This window comes from Mesocricetus auratus, unplaced genomic scaffold (assembly GCF_017639785.1).
Source record: "Mesocricetus auratus isolate SY011 unplaced genomic scaffold, BCM_Maur_2.0 Super-Scaffold_15014, whole genome shotgun sequence".
In the NCBI taxonomy this organism is placed as follows: Eukaryota; Metazoa; Chordata; class Mammalia; order Rodentia; family Cricetidae; genus Mesocricetus; species Mesocricetus auratus.
Genome location: NW_024429186.1, coordinates 62,731,298 through 62,737,053, shown reverse-complemented (window position 1 = coordinate 62,737,053; position 5,756 = coordinate 62,731,298).

Sequence of the window (5,756 nt, the reverse complement as noted above, 5' to 3'; positions counted from 1 at the left end):
AGATCTTATAAATACATTTGAAAGACTAGAAATGAGCTGAACAAAGGAAGGAGCAAGCCACATGAAGAAAAATTAATAAGGATTAGACATTTTCTGTACTTGGTTCAAAACTGTATTTTTTATTTTGTCCTTAACTAATGCTAAATTAGAGGGTGAAGCCCACGTGAGTCCGTCTTCTACACTAGCCCCATTATCCAGGATTACTGGTATTAGATGCTGAATTAGCATTAGATGACTCCTATTGTTTATAAATCAATTTTTCCAGTTTCTGTGAGTTCTGTGAATTTAAACGTTGTGTAATCTCCCTCTTGCTCTCAAGGGGTACACATTGTTACAGTGAGACTCTGGCTTAAACTGCAGACTTAGCAAAATGGGATTTGTGCTCAGGTGGCCATGTGACCTTAGAACAGTCACTCTCAACCTTCATTGACTCTCTTTTCCCCCCTTTGTGTCAATTATATTTGCCCCTTACCTTTCCTCCCTCCAAATCTTACCATATACCCATTCCCATTCTCCTTCAAACTCACAGACTCTTCTTTCATTAATTGTTATTATATGCATATATGTATTCATGTATACAAATATATTCCTGAATAAGAGCTTGGTTCTGCCTCAACTTAATGGGCCAGGGAGCCCTTGTCCTGAGGGAGGAGTGGATGGAGGTTGGGCAGAGGGGAGGGGATGAGTGCAGGGTTGGGGGGCAGAGCTGTGATTGGAGTGCATAATGAAAATAAAAATACAAACTTTAAAAAACCCAAATATATCCCTGCGTGTAACTTATATACTCTCAATTTGGCACTAAACAATCAATTGGTTTGCTCTTATCTGGTGAAAACCGCGTCTTCCCACTCCCAGCAGTCCTCAGTTGCCTGTAGTTCTTTGTGCAGGGTTGAGGCCTCACGGGCTTTCCCCCATCATGGCATGTTCGAGGGTGTCATCCTTGTTTAACTCACATTTAGGCAGCCATTTTGCAAGCTGACCCTCTTTTAAAAGGAAGGGGTTGGGCCAGAGGCTATCTAAAGTCCTTTCTAATTCCAGTATTAAGGCTCTTCTCTGGGTCGTACTGAGACTCTCTGCACCCTGCCACTGCTGCAGAGCTTGCGGGTCCTCTACCAACTTCATGTTACAAGTCTTCCATTCAAGAGCTAGGGAGTGCCCAGTCAGTAAACACCTTGGTTTGCAAGCATGCAAACCTAAGTATGATCCCCAGAACTTACATAAAAGCCCTGGGCATAGTGGTGGTGCATGCTTTTAGCTCCAGTGCTGGGGAAGTGGACACAGATGACTCCTTGGAGTTGACTGGCCAGCCAGTTTAGGCAAATTGGTGAGTTTTAGACCAATAAGGGATTGTGTTTCAAAGGAGGTTGGTGGAATTGCTGAGGATGACATTCACAGGTACACACATACACATAAAACTCCACTTAAACCCAGCTCTAACAATCTGAAGCCAAAATACCACTGTATTGGCTTACATAGGTAAATTCACAGACTTAGATTTTGAATTCAGTAAAGGATCCCAGAACTCTAAAATGTGACTTCAAAATATAGCTTATTGGGGTTTTGGTTGTTCTCTAAGTCCCAGTGTGCAGTGTCTTGGCTTTGTTTTCAGTTGGACTCTCTCTGAGAACTCGAGGCTCACATCCTCTATACACCAAACAGTAGCAGTGAAGAAAGAGGGCACATGGTACTTCCAACCAAAGCAAAAGCATCAGGTCTGAGTCGTATTTTTTTTTTTTTGAGTTGATGGGGTGAGTGGACATGGTGGAGGTGGGCGTTACCACCTAAGCACAAGGAAAGGCTGAATTATTGCTGCTGTTATGACCAAAGCAACACAGGGGTCTAGCAGCCCAGCCACTGGATGCTGGGGAACACTCCTTTACACTGTATGGAGATGTGTCACTGTGATTAGTTTAATAAAGAGCTCAATGGCCAATAGATAGCTAGGCAGGAAGAGGTTAGGTAGGACCAGAGAGATTTCTGGGAAGAAGAAAGGAGTCACTGGCTGGATGCAGGGGGGATATGGGGGGAAAGGCATGTAAGAGGAGAGGTAAAAGCCATGACTTACATGGCAGCACATAGATGAACAGATATGGGTTAATTTAAGTAGTAAGAGCTAGTGGAATGAGCCTAAGCTATAGGCTGAGCTTTCATAATTAATAATAAGTCTCTGTGTTGTTGTTTTATGACCTAGTGGCCTAAAGAAAAATCCACCTTCAATTTGGCCCTTCTTTGGGTTATACATGGTTTGCTTGTTTGTTTGTTTGTTTGTTTGTTTGTTTGTTCTCCCCCAGTGCCAGCTTCTTGAAGAGCAAGAGTCAGGTTTGTTCACCTCTCATTCTTATGTTAAACCCATCACCGTCCTTTGACATGAGAAGGAAATAATGAGGAACGGCAGCTGTAGAGGTGTGACCCTCCAATGACCAAGTTCCAGCTGCAGTGATTTGAGACCTACCACCACACTTAGGCCAAGGCCATGCCACTCCCAGGTCAGGGGTTCCAGGATCTAGCTGCTTCCAGCCACATTGGACTCCACAAAGTCAGTCCTGATTGTGAGCTTCCCATAGGGTTGGCCCAGGTTTCGTTGGTGGCCCCACAGTAATCACGGTCTCCTAAAGTGCTGGCTCCTCCCTTCCTCTTTGTACTTTGGCATCTGCTTCCCAGACTGAAAAGCATTTCTATTTTTTCCCCAGGCTTGCTTCCTTTCCCTTCATCTTGTGCAGGTTCTACCCCTCCCAGAATGCAGTACACTCTATGTCTTAGCCTCCGTATCCTGGAGTGTATGTACACCGACATAACAATGGCCTCAGTCCGTGGGATACTCATCCGGCATCGAGAGCCCACTGTGGTTGGCAAACAGAGCACACAGACTTGATAGCATGAGGTGGTGACTGCACTGGTAAACTTTTAAGGGAGAGGGGGGTAGCTCCGTTGCTATGATTCGGGATTTGATGTCAGACATGGGGGGAGGGGATAATGCCTATGAGGACAGTGAATTAGGCTTGCTGGTAATAGATTGACTTAAAACCTGCTGAAGGGCAATGAAAAACTAAGAGGATGTAACAAACTGCAAGCTAAGTGGCAAGCGTGGTGAGCCTCTTTATCCATACAGAAAGCAGCCTTTACCTTCTCAGTGGGGAAGGAGGAAAAGACTGGAAACTACTCCAAGGGAATGCATTTATTTGCTGAGCTTCAGGGATGATAGAATGCCCAGTGGACTCAGATGGAGCTGGGAAATCAGGAAGCCTGGCACAGGGGGTATGTCTGATGATACTGGCTGCCCAGACTCCCCTGAGCCTCGGGAGCTTATGTAGGGAACGGAATTTACCCGGCTGTCCTGAGAACTAGAACCTGCCCCATAGGGAAGACCTTACAGGGGCTCTGCCCAGCACGGCAACAGGGGCCTCTGCTTCTACCATCTGGCTGCCATGTTGATAACCAATACGACCCTTATCCTTGCTTGCTCCCCTAACAGAGAAAGCAGACACATCCAGAAGTTTTCAGTGAGTCAGGACCTACCACCAGAAGCTTGCAAAGTACGACTGGAGTTGGACTTTCATATTTTGTCAAAGAGACCCACATATAGTAAGGGGAAGGTTATGGACTCGGGATTCCTGGGCAAGGACCTCAGTACACAATATGTAGCCTCTTTATTTAACAGATATGTTCCTTCCTATTCTAATCAAGAAAGAGGAACAGTAAAAATCTGTATCCATGTGATATAAACAATTATATACATTGGCAATTTTTACTCAGGCTCTTTAATTTCTACTGTAATCCTAAGAGGTCTGGGCTTTGAGCAATGGACCCATAAGTTTCTTTGAGCTGTATAAAGACCAGACTTCCCACACTCAGAGATACTGCTTAAGTCCTAATATCAGGGCCAGGGCCAGTTTGCATGTGTCAAACTGCCTGGACCCTCTGGGGAAGAACCTATGAGTTTGTTCTGGGAGGCCTGCAGTACACAATGGAATAATGAACTTTATGGTGAACCCTGGTTGAATCTCAATGCAGGCTCCTGAGATTTTGAAAAATGTCTAAGCTTCTACAGTAGAGGAAAAGCAGAAAGGCTGGAGAGATGGTTCAGCAGGTAAGGGCTCTTCGAGAGTTTGCTTCCTCAGCACCCACACCCAGCAGCTCACAACCACATGTTAACTCCATCTCCAGGAGACACCTCTTCTGGCCTCCTTGGGCACCCATGCCTGCGTAATGAAATTCCAAATCTTGCTGGGTGTGGTGGTGCAGATATTTAACACCCAGAAGGTAGAGGCAGGTAGAACTCTTGTAAGTTCTATGCAGTCTGTTTTACACAGTGAGATCCTGTCTTTCAAAAACCGACAGACAGAATCACACAAACCATTCTGACCTATGGAGAAGACAAGTGGAGGAAAGGATTGAAGACAGAGGAGAGTGATAAAACCAGTTGCCAGAACTGTGTGCTTCCCAAGGAGAGTCCTGAGATTCTGGGTGGCTGGCTGCTCCTGAAACAGCAGTGGGTTTCAGGGCATAGGGTGGCCTGTGGCTGCCAAGAACTTCCAAACATGGGTCTCCAGGAAAGAATCTGCCCTTCTTATTCAGCTCTGGGGAGTGTGTACAGTTGACAGCGTCCCAAGACCAGTTCCTTCTCAGTTGTTAAGTCTTTGACCCAGAACTACATTCTTCCCCAGTGGCCCTCCAGCAGGGACAGAGAATGATGGAACCTGGGTGACCACTTCTGCCCGGCATGGAATCAAACACACACACACACACACACACACACACACACACACACACACACACACACAGACACACAGACACACAGACACACAGACACACACACACACACACACACACACACACACACACAGAGTGACTACCCAATGGTTGCAGTCTGACTCCCAGGTCTGCTTCCTGCCCACTTGTCTTTCGCCAATCTCAGACCTATGTCTTGGCCCTAATGGCTGTCCTTTCTCTCTCTTTTCTGGACATCCCCAGCCTCTTCCCCCACCAGAAACTCCCACCTTCCAGCCTTCAAGTGAGCACTCAATTCCCAGTTGTGGTGGACAATAAAACAACAGTATAATTCTGATTTGGGGCCAAAAGCCTTTGTAGCTCCCTTGCCCCAAGAGCAGTTGAACTTTCCTTCACACAGATTCTTGGAAATTGTTCACCAAGCAAGTGCCCTGGTCAAGTAGATCAGTAACCTCAGAATCGTTCACTTGCCTCATTTCTTAAAACCGCAACACCAGTCAGAGCTTTACCGTAAATAGATTACTTAGAAAGCCCTCCCGCATCAGCCCTCTCCACAGCATCTGTTCTGTCTACAGGGAAGGAAAAGGTCTTCTTAGGCATCTTCCAGGCCCCCTCCTCCAGATGCCCTAGAGGACTTACTAGAGCAGCTAAGACAGGCAATAGGCCACGTGGCTGCTCCAGGAAGAGGCAGCTTTGCCTCCTTAGGCAGGGCTTCCCAGGTTGGTTTGAAGTGAAAGAAAGACTCCACCTTTTACCTGGAAGTGTCTGTTAGGGTTTCCTCTGCCCCAGTGGTACCTCTGCAAGAACTTTGAAAGCATTTTCTTTCCCTGATACTCAGTGAACACAGATTCAAAGAGAGATTTGGTTTCCTTTTTATTCTCCTCTCTTGCCCCTACCCCAGTCAAATTAGTCTTTTCCTGTCGCTTTCGTTAAAGCTATATTCAAGTTCAGAAGGCTAAGAGAATGTTTCTTTTAAAAGCTTGCCTACCAGCCAGTTTTATATTTTTTTCCCTGAGCACTCGACAGTC